The sequence below is a fragment of the Oreochromis niloticus genome, unplaced genomic scaffold, assembly GCF_001858045.2.
Source record: "Oreochromis niloticus isolate F11D_XX unplaced genomic scaffold, O_niloticus_UMD_NMBU tig00007745_pilon, whole genome shotgun sequence".
In the NCBI taxonomy this organism is placed as follows: domain Eukaryota; kingdom Metazoa; phylum Chordata; class Actinopteri; order Cichliformes; family Cichlidae; genus Oreochromis; species Oreochromis niloticus.
Genome location: NW_020328742.1, coordinates 39,777 through 54,033, shown reverse-complemented (window position 1 = coordinate 54,033; position 14,257 = coordinate 39,777). Strand labels below are relative to the sequence as shown.

At 38.7% G+C, this 14,257-nt stretch overlaps 1 long non-coding RNA gene across 1 annotated transcript; it reads right to left on the bottom strand.

Moving 5' to 3' along the window:
* Nucleotides 1–346: 346 nt before the first annotated feature.
* Nucleotides 347–13,492, bottom strand: LOC112845521 (uncharacterized). Its single transcript, XR_003218351.1, has 4 exons — nt 13,373–13,492; nt 12,973–13,080; nt 9,544–9,642; nt 347–558 (listed from the first exon to the last, which is right to left on the bottom strand). It is a non-coding gene; the product is annotated as an uncharacterized LOC112845521 (long non-coding RNA).
* Nucleotides 13,493–14,257: the final 765 nt, after the last annotated feature.

The window sequence follows — 14,257 nt, the reverse complement described above, 5'->3', positions numbered from 1 at the left end:
TCTTCCTGTTGCTATCCGGGCGTTTGACTCTATGCCACTGTTTAAATCACGACTGAAGACTTATTTATTTAATCTTGCTTTTCCACCTAGTTAACATTTGGTGTGCGTTGGTACATTTTTATCCGGTATGCTTGTGAACTACTTTTATATATTATGATTGTCAAGGTTTTATAATTGATACATGCCAAGTCCTTTCTCTTTTCCCTCCCATCTCCTTTTTCCTATTTTATTTTTTGCCAAGCACCTTGATATACCCTTGGTTTTTCATTTAGTTTATTATTACTATATTATTAAGTGTTTGAAGAGTCCCCCCATGAATAGAATACATTTCCATTTATGGCTGTGATAAAACTGATTACAGGCAGAGAACAAAGTCAACATTATCAAGTCAATGAACTGACTTCCAGTAAGTAGTTCTAATTCAGTCTAATTTAGTAATAAAAAGACATAAAACATATAGAAATCTGTAACATGTAGATGTCCTCTGGTCTGAGGTGCTGGAGGGACCAGTTAGTTACTTCAGTGAAGAGTAGACGACGTCTCGCTCTGGTTTAAAGTCTGAACACAAACACACACAGTTCAAACAACATGATTACAAGCTTTGTAGTTCAATCAAGTTCAATCAAGACCTCCAATCTCCACCTCTCTGCATCACACACAGTCCCAGTTCAGACTTTACTGGGAACCAGCTCAGATACAACTGCCAGTACTTTCATACTGCTCACACTTTAACTGCTTCTTAAGATGTCAGTCAGAAAGTCAGAAAATTATATCACATAATCTATCCTAGCGTCTGTGTTTTAGGTTGTAAACAGACAATCAGACAAATAGTATGAAGGTAAATTTTTGCCTGGTTCTCTAAATAAACATTTAGAGAATTTATTTTGACTTGAATTTTACTTTTGTCAGATTAAAGTCATTTCTGTGTCCACTGTGAGTTTTTCTTTCATTAACCGAAGGGTACAAACAATTTTGTCCACGTATGTAACCCAAATGTTTTCTCGCAGATAGGATGTTTGGTAAGTGTTTGGGACTTCTGTGTCTGTGAAACAGAATTGAGATGAGTCTGCCTCCTTTAATTATGCTATTATCTTTTATTAATTATCATTTTATTTTACTTAATGATTTTCAGTATTTTGCCTCACTAGTTTTTCCTGACTGAGTTTGTCTTGTATTTCTTTGATTATGCTACGTTAAGCTAGCATAAGACAAACATCATGTTAGTTTAGCATCAGGCACGTGCAGAGGGGGGGGCTAGAGGTGCTTGAGCACCTGCCCCTTTCCTGATGAGTGCCCAAAGTGCCCTTTTCTTGAGGCAACTTTTTAAAAAATATATATATATATTTTTTTTTAATGTGTGTGTGCGTGTGGAGTCCTGTCTGTGCCCCTCGACAATAATATTTAACTATTAATCACAATTTGCTAAATAAAAGGATCTGGCTTGCATCAGTCACATGATCACCATTAACCAATGATCGCCCTTGACGGCAGAATGCGCTGGTTACGAGCCGAGAACGAGCTCATAAAGAGCACGCGCATTTTTAGCGGTCCGGAGCTGTAGGAGAAACACAAATTACCTCAGGCACACAGACTGATGCGACAAAACCAGTAAGTAGGTGTACAGCGTACACTGTAGTCTATAGCACACAGGAGTGTTAGCTTATTACGTACACGTTGGTAAGCTGTCTTGTGACAACTGACGAACTGAAACAAATGAGCGTGCTGTGTGTGCAACAGCGCGACAAACTTTACCTGTCCTTTTATTAACTGCACAAGTAGTGCTGGTCATAGCTGCTGGCTCACTGGGTAAGGCTGTCATGGGTCTGTAGCTCTGTCACCGTTTTAGGGAACATATTTAGTTTTAAAGTAAGTTACAGGGCTTTTCCTGCCTTTCTGGAGGGGTTATATTTCACTAAAAACCATCTAATATGCATGTCCACATAATTATGGATTATTATAATTATAATATTTAAAAAACATACGCTGTATTTTAAAGAACATACATTAAGACACAGATTATAGTAGATTTATATTTTAAAATGCTGATTTTATAGCAGTAAAATTGTTGTATCTCTACAGTTAAAAAATGTAATAAGCTTTCTGCCTGCACAGAGTGGATAGTGAAACAAATGGAATCATCATAAATACATTATTTCATATTTATTATTGTTTTTCCCTCATTGCTTTATTATTGTAGCTCTAGTAATAAATAATAATGGAAGGATTCTGGATCAGCACCATGATGCCTACATTATATACAGTATTCTGAAGGTCTAAAATGTCCCTGTGTGTGCGTGCATGTGTGTGTTTTATGTATATGGATTTTTTAAATTATTACTCATGATATAACATTGTCCAGACATGGCTGGTAAGGACATGAGGAGGAAACAGTAGGAGCTGTGTGAGGCTACTAAAGGCAGTGGATCCCTCAGCAGCTGGATTACAAAGAGCACAGGTAACATTAACACATGTACCAGTTGTTGGAGAGGTATTCCAGTATAAAAATAATAATAAGCACAACTGGAATGTTTTGCTTCTATAACATTTTTCTGTCATCATTTTATTATTGATTAAATGCAGCAGTTGTTAGGTGTGGATAATTAAATAATAGTTTATTGCAATAGCAAGTTGTGCCTTGTTCTCAGATAGACAGCAAGTGGAGAGTGATAGATGAAATGAGGGGATGGAAAGAAGAAGAGAAGCAGCGTGATTCACAGGCAGAGCCTAGTTTATTTCTCACAGTTTTTTGTTGCTTTGTGGTTCCAAGCGCATTTTCTTATGTTCTTTGCATTTAGTTATTATCTCATAACACTTGTTTAATCAGCTACCATCTCTCCTATGAACATTTTAATGTCTACAGTCTAAGATCAGCACAGCCCTGCCCTCCAGCACTATCAGCAGCAGGAGCAGCAACAACCCCTCAACAGCAACATTGTACCCATCAGGTAAAACATAGGCTACGTTTGCTTTGCCTTGTTGCCACCTCACAACAGTAATGTAGTATGATGCGATCCCATATTAGATTCTTGATGAATGTGTGTTGTTGTTATTCAGCCTGGTTCAATGTGCCCCTTTTTAACTTTGAGCACCCGCCCCTTTAAACGTCTCTGCACGGCCCTGTTTAGCATGACGGCTGTAAACAGGGTGAGCAGCTAGCTTATCTCTATCCAAAGTTATTGAGCAGCTGTACCTCTGGTCTTCTTTGATCTGATGACTATTTGTCCATAACTGACGTCTTCAGTTCTCACTGCTGAGTAGACAGCAGCTGGATCACTGTCTGCACAATAAAACACAATAAAACACATTAAAACACAATAAAACACACTGCAGGTACAACTGCAGCAGTATTTACACCACAGGATCATTTCATCACAAAGCAAACCTTTAGAACATTTCTACCATCATCATTTACAATGAGAAAAACAGTTTTTTTTATTAGTGTGTGCATAGATATTTTACTTTACAGGACAGCTCCATTTTTTCATAGACTCTGACATTTTCTATTTTTCTGTCCCAACTTCAGTTCCTGATTCATTTTGATGATAAGAACCAATTTGAAGATAAAATGAAGGAGAAGTTATGATGTGTTGAGATGGCCCGGCAGCAATGGAAAAATATATAATTATTTTTTTCATGCAGCATTGCAAAGACATTTGCTGATACATTTTATAAACTGCAGCAGCTTTTCACAGTTTTTTTCCTCATCTTAACACCTTAGAAGTGAAACAGCGCCTGCATACAAAGAACTGGGGGAGTTTCTGAGTAAAAGATGTGGACGACCTCAAAGCTTCCACCTTCAGTTAAAACAGGCTTGACACCTTTCACCACAGAGCACGAAGCAAACATGCTCTAACAACATGAACACTATTATTAGCCAAACCAGAACCATAGTGAGAAATCTCACCTATGTCAGACTGACTGCAGTCAACAACAGGATCTATCTGCTGTGGTTTTACATGCAAAAAAATAAAAATAAATAAAAATAAAAAAAATAATTATAACAAAGAACACTGCTCATATGTTTTTTCATCACATGTGAACACACTGTAATAATTTTTTGACTCCATAAAGCTGCCACAAAGACAAATATGCATCAATTTATGACTGAAAAAAGTGCACCATTTTCCTCACAGAGCTGTTTATATATATATATTTATATATATATATATATATATATTTATATGTACATATATATATATATATATATATATATATATATATATATATATATATACTGCACAATAAAACACACAGAAGACATCAGGCAGTTCAGGTCACAGCAGAGCAGATAATATGTAAACAGCTGGTAATGCAGTAATGGTTTTTTGATGTTTTCTCGAGGGATTAATAATTTTAGTTTGAAATAATTACAAAGTAAAATGCTGGCTTCTTCATACATGTTCTTTACTAATTTGTGGTTGCTGATTAAAAAATATATTTTTTGTCATCTCATGTTTTGTTTTAATGGCATCAGGAGAGTGAAGACATCTTTAATGACATTTAATCTCATCTTTGCTTTTATTTTAAAGTTCTGCTCTAGTTCAACACCCTTCGCTAAATTCTTTGCAATCCTCACTGCATCTCTTATGTTATTTTCGAACCTTAAACTTGAAGCAGTTTAGCCAGTAATGGACGGAGATGACAGATTGACTGTCTGCCTATGCTGGTGAACCATCGGGCCATTCCTTTGCACCAGTTACCTTTAATGGAGGTACAGTTTAAGCACATTAGCATGAATCTCATCAGGCTCTTTCACCACAGTGCACAGGGATGCCATTTTGTTTTATGCAACATGATATCACAAAGTAGTAGTGGTTTTTGATACTGGCGACACGGGCGGCATCACGGGCATCAGGAAAAAAATAAATAAAATAAAATAAAATAATAGAATAAAAATAACATAAATAAATAAAAAATGCTAGTACTCATGCTGCCCCGACGTCATGCCAGCGCATATCAGGAATGGTATAAGCATCGATCGGTTTTCTGGGTGGGTGGGGGGGATTCTCTGGATGGCTGGGGAAACCAACAAACACGAAAACACCAGACATTATGATACAGACTTCAAAATTCTAAACGCGAAAAGTGAGTGATGGAAGACGGACAAGAAAAGTTCAAAGCCATCATGTCCTCAGTTTAGAAAAAAGAGAAAAGAAGAGGAGAAACGAGCAAAAGATACAGGTAAGTAGATGTGTCATTGGATAATGGCATTTCATCCTAAAACAATCAGAATCAGAATACTTTTTTAATCTATAAGGAAATTATGTGGGTTACAGTTGCTCCAAGAAGAAATGGTCAAAATATTAACAGTAACAGACGGGAGTGTTCGCCGAGGGCAAGGACCGCGACTGTCCCAAAGCAATGCTGCTTCACAGCAATTCTGCAAAGAGTGTAGCACAGAGAGTATCTTGAAAGAAATGACTGACTGACCAGGGAACCTCGTTCATGTCTGACATGTTAAAAGAACTGCATGAATTACTAAGCATTAAATCTACTTGGACTATCATGTACCGCAAACCTACAGACTGGTGGAGCCAAGTGGATCATTATGGCTTTGCCAAAGTGGTCCACTGAGTTATTAAAATCAGAACTGACAGGACTGACAGGAAAGAGAAAGAAAGAGGCTGGGAAGAAACATGACAGTGCATATTTGTGGCTTTTTTGTGTACAGTGATCCCTCGCTAAACGCGGTTCAACTTTCATGGCCTCGCAGTTTCGATTATTTTAGTGCAATTTTGTACGCTTTTTCTCTTCCTTATTGGCTGTAGATCATTGTCAATCGATCTCGTGCCGTGTCTCCTGTCCACTGTAAAAACAATAACTAGTAATTGTTGATTTGAGTAAAGTTTTCAAATTAAACTGACTTAGAAACAAAACTTTCCATTTACAACCTAAAATAGCTTGTCTGCCCAACAAATTTCTTCCATTGTTGTCCTAACTAAGATTTTCTAGCGAGCATAACAAAGATTATCAACTTTTGAGTAGATTTTTTGAGTTGAGCTGGGAACCAGTGGGAAACCCCGTAGGTGACTGGCACATGTGGTCTGAATAAGTTTGAACTAGACCAAACGAGCCTGAGCAGACTGTGTGATAGTGGTTTGTCGACGTGTTCTGAACTGAAGACCTGCTAAGAAAATTTGAACAAACGTGGCCAAAGTTGGATGAAAATTAAAATTTTTCGACCATTACGGATTTTACCTGGTCTGAAGTTGGAGTGTATTATTTGACCATTTTTTGGACAGGTGCGGGAGCTGCCGGCCACTTGCACTAGCAGGTAAGCTAACGACATCTGTTATTAGGATTTTCTACAAGCGCTAGGCTGCATCCTCCTGAGGACCCAGGAGGGTGGAATGAGTAAAGCACTGAAAAAAAGCCAAACAATAACATATTTAAGTCATCTAAGGGACTTATATATCATGTTTAAACTAGCGAAGGACCGCGCGGGGGGTTGAAAATGATATGCCAGGAGTTTGCTGTTCTCGCTGCTCTAGCGAGCCTTGAATCCCCAGCTAGCTATCGAAGCTGGTGGTAGCAGACGTCTCCGAAAACGTAGAAGCATTTTTGCAAAAATGTGTTGTCTTAATAAACTGAGCAGATATTTGAAGTTTCCACAGCTACATTCTCACCTGAAAATACCTTAAAAGTTTACTTTGTGACCCAGAAAGAGTAATAAGAGTAATATTAAAACTAAGTGGCTGCCGCCATTGTTTGAAACTAGAATCGGCTGGGCCGCTCTATGAATTCTGGCATAGGGTGGGCCACGAAGGATACACCTGACCCATCCTTCAAAGCTGTGGAAAGTATTGTATTGTTTTGAGAGCCTTTTTGTTGGTGCAGTATTGATTTTATGTACAATTCCACGGGTAGACGCGATCTGTACGGTCCGACTTTGCACATGCGCAGTAAGGATCGGGGAGTCCGATCCGTAACTTTTTTCTCTTTTTTTCCCCTACATTATATTGAAATGTTTCGTTATTGCAAACATTTTCTCTCAGGCGGAGAGAGGTCGTGGAGTGTCAGCCTATGGTATCTGAGGTCCAGGAGAGATGACCTGCGCTGTTTTCCTCTGAGGAGGTAAGACTGTCCTAATTTATTTATAATTTAATTATTATTCAAATTGGGCATGATTTATACTTATATTGAAGCAGTACGGTATTTGCTGGGGTAATGCATTGGCCAACTTTATTATCTTGTGCTACCACTCCAGTCAAGGCCCTTGCCAGTGTTATATTGAAATCCTTACCCTGAACATTTCTGCCAGTAGAAGAAAAGAGTCCCCATGCTAAATCGAAATTGTGAAACAGAAAGGCAATCTCATAATTTTGACTTAGCATGTATTTTTTTGTGTGTGTGTGTGCTAGAAATAGGACTTCTATAGACTGAGATGGTTAGGGAAAGAATACTAAGGCAGGTCACAGAATCTGATTGGTCACAGATTTTGGTGCAACTTAATGTGTACACAACATAATGTGTATTTTCATCTTGATACTGGGTTTTGTGGGGGGTGTTTCTATTCCTGTGCAAAAGACATATTCATGAGAGAGTTTTGAAGTAGGTTTTGCTGTTGATAACACAATCAGGCATATAACATGGTGCAGACCGTCAAAGACAGCTACCCAGGAATTTTCTGTGCTGAATAAATGACAATATTTTGGTGAATGTATTGTTTAGATATCTGAAAGATTTCATCGGATCACAAGCAAAGACCTCCTGGGGACCTTCAATGCATCCCTTCACAAATTTGTGCCTGGCCTGCTGAAACTGTACCGGTCTAAAAAGGGAGTTCTTTGTGAGGAGGTGGAAGACCTCCTGGATAAACTACAAGACATTCAGGGTGTGTGTGGGTGAATTATTAAGTTGCTGGACACTTTTCTTTTTTGGTTCTGGACTCTGGAATTTTAACGTCTCTGCTGGGGTGCTCAAAGCACCCAAAAGAAACTGGCAACGCGTTTTTGTTTGTTTGTTATTTCTTTTCTTTTCTTTCTTTCTTTTTGTTTTTTTAACAGAAATTCACCCTACTACCCATGACATTCTGAAATGTACTGAAAAGACTGTTGAACAAAATAAATAAGCTTTTAGATAACATTGAATTGTGCTTTGTTTTATTCTGTATCATTTATTAAGTGTTTTTTCAAGTATAATAACAGCATACATTTTCCTTTGTTTATCTAGGTAAATTTTCAACTCACCGGAGTAAGAATTGTACGATTACTCAACAAGAATATCTGTGTTTGGTGAAGGCAGAAATACATTGCATTGAAACCAGAATTTCTTCGTTAGACTTCCAGGATTATCCTAATTAGGTGAACAAGAAGATCCAAGTTGGCAGAACTTGTAAATCTTAGTTAAGTCAACAACAGTTGGCAAAAGTTGAGAAAACTCAAAAATCTCTTGCATCATGTTGCCTTGAAATTTTACGTTTTCTCAACATTTTCTTTTTTACACTGTACAGAATGCGTTCAGCTTGTCAAATTTACTTAAATCTTTGATCGCTTAGAATGACTCTGAAGTGCTGTGTATGCTTGTAAGTTTTCTCCCCAACAAACCCAACCATGTCGACCAACTGTTTTGCACCATCAAAGGCACCTGCCATAGCATGCAAAAGGCAGAGGAAGATGCTAACCATCGCACAAAAAGATGGATTTCTGGACATGCTAAAGGAAAGTAGAAGTTACGCGGCTGTGGGGCGGGTGAAAATGTTCATGCCTGTCTGTGAAAAGTGTATAAAGTGTGTAGGGAGGCTTTTACAGCCTTAAAAACATTTATAATAATTGTAAAAAAAATAATAAAGCTGACTACTTCGCGGATTTCTGGTCTTTAAGTGATGACGTGACAAATTCTGATTCCGGGCCCAAAGTGCTCTGCGTTTAATAAGGCTGTTGTGCTTTTACCATGTTTTAATGCTTTGTGTCTTGTGTCTGCAGCAGATTTTGGGCCTGGACATGGCTAATGATGTCAGACTTAAAGACCAGATTTCAGATTATTTTAAGAATTCAACTCCTGCAATAAACGAAGGTCTGCTGTATATTTAGGCATAAAAATACACTTTTGCATAGATGCAATTGAGCTGACAGTTGTTTCATTACATGTTTTGTTTATAAAATGGTTAATAAACAAATATCTTTATGATCTGAATCATGTCTCTGTCTGAGGTATAATGGACCTGAGTGCCTTCTTGATAAATGTCACAGTTTTTAATTAGATATTTGCTGAGTGAAATTCTCAGGGTGCAGTTATCTGGTTTTTCCTGTAAAAGCAAATCTTTCAAACTCTCAATCATTACTGAAGATGAACTTTAACAAAATCCTCAAACAATGTGGCCTATTTTGCAATATCTCCTGATTTACTTTGGTGAGATCTCGCAAAAGTTCATCTTCAAATTTTTCTCCCATGTCCCTTGCGGGGCTCCGTAACGAAGTATCTGTCATCACTGGTTCCCTCCCCTTCTCTCTCTGTGCCATTAGCATTCTAATGTTAGCATGTAGCTTAAAGCAAACCCTCAGATCCAGGCTGAACTGAACCACAACAGAAGAGCAGCTGTACCTCTCATCTTTGAGTTTTTCTTCTTGTCTTTGATGATGATTTGTCCATAAGTGACGTCTCCAGTTCTCACTGCAGAGTAAACAGCAGCTGGGTCACTGTCTGTACAGTCAAACACACACAGAGGACATCAGTGCAGGCTTTAAAAAGTTTTTAAAAAGGAGAACTTAGATTCAGTCAAGACTTGGCTGCTGCTGTGACACATAAACAGACCTGTTACAGTAGGAAATGTCTACAGAGCTGAGCTTTTATCAACCATTTAAAAATGTATGTGGTTATTAAATATGAGGCAGTAAAGAGTCTTTAAAAAAAAAGAATGCTGTAATAATAAATGTAGTTAACTGGACTTTATTTGTAGGAAATCTTATTGAGATTCACAGTCTGTGTGCAGAGTTTACAGCTTTCAGAAACGATCTCTACATTTTTCTTTCTCCTTTTAAAACCAGCAGCTCTGTGGGGAAACACTTGTTGCCTACATATGTTTCTATAATGAGAAACAGGATGCTGGACGACTGCAGAGTTGTTAGCTTCAGTTACCCACAGACCACAAACACACAGTCCAGCTCACAATGAACAACACCAAATATGTACAGAATTAAACACACATGATTACATCTGACTAACATGATCGCACACACTTTTTATACTTCCAAGCTGTCTGTAATGTCCTCGTAACTCCTTATATAACTCAAATATAAACCTCCATCATATGATCACAGGCAAAAACGGTGTTCCTGAACATAAATGGAACTCTAACCATCATCCTAAAATCTAAAACGCAGTCTGAATTTTTAAAATGGTGTTAGGTCATCATTTTGTGTATTGCATTCACTCCTCCACACATGGGGGTGTTTTTATTTATGTACGGTCCAGTTGGAAGCTGATCATTGGTTGGAGACTGAATGGTGACGACTATAAGACTGGCTGTTCCTGCCTACGCCCTGTTTCCAGTCAGGCAGTGTTTACTTGTGTGATGAAGTTTCTGTATCTACAAGAGCTAAATTAGTTTTTTTGGTACACATTATTAATGTTGTATATAATCCACTTTTGTAGTGTGTTGTGTGGGAAGCCTTTCTAGAAAGTTCTCTTTGTTGTGTTAGATGTGCCCCTCTAATGTTCTTTTAAAGATGATTAAAACATTTTGGTTTTTGTGAAACTATAAAACTTGCTGTGCCATTGGTCGTTGAATGGGGGAGTCATTTTTTTGTGTTGCATTCTGGTTTCCCCTAGGCCATGGCACGAGTGTCAAAGGTCAGAGGAAATGTCCTCATAATCCAAACTAATAATAATAATAATGATAATGATTCTTTTTTCTAAATATCCTCACTCCGATCCCACATTGTAAAATTGCACCAAAAACTTTCTAAAATTAAATCTCACCACTCAGCCGCCATGTTGTAACACCTCTGGGCAGATATTTGGGCAGTTATTTTGAACGCCATGTAAAAATGGCAGTAATAATAATGCATTGGATTTATATAGCGCTTTACAATGCCATTATTCATTCATACACTAGTGGAGGCAAGCTACGGTTGTAGCCGCAGCTGTCCTGGGGCAGACTGACAGAAGCGAGGCTGCCATATCGCGCCATCGGCCCCTCTGGCCAACACAAGTAGGCAGTAGGGTAAAGTGTCTTGCCAAAGGACACAACGACCAGGACAGAGAGGCCGGGGATCGAACCGGCGACCTTCCGGTTACAGGTGCCCTTCCCATCCCCCTGAGCCGCTCAGGGGGTTGGGTCAGGCAGTGGACATAATGCAAAGCCTGATGCTTTAAATCACAGCATCTGAAACCAAAAGTGTGTAAAAGGTGCCTCATTTCAGTTTTAATGGAATGAGACCAATGCCAACTCATGTTATAGACAAAGCAAAAAGTATATTGACTGACATTGTTAGCAGTGGCGGTCTTAGCCTGTTTGGTGCCCCCCCCACACACACACACACAAAACATATTAAGGATTGTACATTAACATAAAACTGTTGTCCACACACACATATGAAGAGAGAGAGAGTATGCATAGTATGCAAACGGCTACTAATCAGCCATCATAATTCGTCATACAATGAGAACAGGACAAATCAACTATATTTGATTGAGTGTTGAGTGTTGACTATATTTAATATATTTTGTTTTTATTTCTGAGCATTTTTTGCGCTTTGTTGTAGAAATTAAAATCATGACAAAATAATTTTTTTGGTATTAGTAGTGACCCTAGGAAGATGTGTATATTAGGGATGGGTTTTAATAATCGATTCATCGATTAAAATCGATTCTGGCTTGGATAACGTGAAATCGATTCATTAAAATCCTGAATCGATTTTTTAATATAGATTTATTTTGCCCGAAACACCAGAATCTCAGGTGAAACCTCACAAAATTTAAACAACCACCAAACAGCTAAGACAGTAAATGAGAGCAGGTACACGGATTCTGCACAAGGACGTAAACGCACAGCGTGGACCCGCGGATCAGAATCAGTGAGATGTCGCCTTTCTCACCCGACGGGCGCTGCTGCTTTAAGCGGCTGCGCGCGCTCCCATGGACGGCAATCACTTTCTGGCAGACAATCACTTTTTGGCACAACAACTGCACGGACACGGTCGGGGCTGAAAGCCGACAGCTCGCTGATTCTGATGTTTCATCGTCATGAATTCACTCTGACTTTTACTGTTTTGCTTCCACCACCATAAAATCACACTTCATGCACAGCTCTCTCTCTCTCTCTCTCTGTACTTCAAGAACAGTTTCCCGTCTAAAAATCTGTTTTCTTCATTATTCGCTTGCTTGTTACGCACAACTCTACTGTTGTTTACAGCGCTGTCGGACGCTGTTTTTTTTTTTTCGTTTTACATACTTCCAAAAATAAAACCTAATTTCTGCCGTTCAATGCTGAACAAATTTAAACTTTTTAAAATTATGCAAAATGCAAAACGCTTAGCCGTGTCTCTAATAAAACCGCTGTAATGTCAGAGGTAACGTTCATATGTTGATTAATGGTTTTCTTTCGTTTTTGATGTTCTGCAGAATATTTTTATGAAATCCAGGCCAGGAAAATCACCTTCATGTTTTTCTGTGTTTTATCTTCAGCTACTTTGACACAAAGGCATCTGCTGTGACGCTTACACCTTGATAAAGTCTTGCGTGTGTCAGCTTCCTTTTTATTGATACAAAAATATGTAAATGTACTGATCTGAATTATAATATTTCTGACTGTCAAAATTTCCCAGATTCAAATCGAATTTAATTGAATCGAATTGAATCGAATTGAATCGAATCGTGGATCGAATCGATTCGGGACCTTGTGAATCAGAAACGAATCGATTCTAGAAATCAGTGACGATACCCAGCCCTAGTGTATATACAGGTTTGTGCATAATGTTTTTGAACCCCTCCCTAATTTCCACCAAAGAAAAATAAATGAAAAAATTCTACCTCTGATTTGACTGATTGGCTCTTGATGATGATGATGTGATATTTTAATGTCACTGTACATGATGTCATCTTCAGTTACAGTGTTACCACGTCTACCTTTTTCTTGATCTGTCAAAATAAAAAAAGTAAACATTTAAGAATCTAAATGGACGATTGAATGATTGAAATATTCATCTTTCAAATGTTTGTAAATGTTAAAATATCCAGAGACCAAAAACACAAAACATCACAATGAACAGTGTTTATTAACCACACTCACATTCACACATTCCACCAGTGTGTGAATGTGAGTGTGAATGAATAATGTCATTGTAAAGCGCTTTGGGTGCCTTGAAAAGCGCTATATAAATCCAATCCATTATTATTATTATTATTAAACATTCAGGAGTCTGAGTCTCACCTTCAGGTTTCCTGTGAACACATCGTCTCACCAGCAGAACCAGTAACACCAGTAAAACCACAAAAGAGACTGATCCAACAGATGACAACACAGGAATGAGAGAGAAACCAGGTGGAGGAGTGGATGTAGGTGGATGTGTGGATGTAGGTGGAGGTGTGGATGTAGGTGGAGGTGTGGTGGTGAGTTTGTCTAAAATAAAGCAAACAGTCATTAAGTTGTCGTCACATTGTGAATGTTGAAAGCTGCAGAAACACAGACAGGTGAGTGTGTCACCTGTGACAGTGATCCAGCTGGATGGAGACTCTCCATGACCGCTGATGTCACACTTGTAGAGGCCTTCATCAGACCTGGAAACATGCTGGATGGTCATGTGACCTGTAGGCTGCTTCCTGATGAGGGAGCCATCTTTATAGAAAGCAGCTGGGAGGTTGGAGGGAGTGGTCTTTGTTTTACAGAGCAGAGTGACGTCATCTCCCTCCATCACAGGGAGGACAGGACTCTGCAGGATCACTGATCCACCTCAACACAGAGACAAACTACAGCATTTCATCCATTTACACACAGCTTCATCAACACTAACTCCACACACTCAGCTTACCAGTGACTGTCAGGTTAACCATGTTACTGATGGGACCCTCTCTGGACTCACACCAGTAAACTCCACTGTCAGATAGGAAAACAGTGATGTCACAGGAAGAACCAGCTGGTTTTCCCCACCCATCTCCACACTGAGTCCTCTGTTGTTTACTTGTGTTTCTCCTCAGAGTCCATCCAGCAGAGCTGTCGTCCTCCTCACAGCTCAGAGACACAGAGTCTAATTTAAAGAACTGAGAGCTGCTGGGACTCACAGTCAGACGAGCTGTGAGGGTTAAAATGAAAAACTGA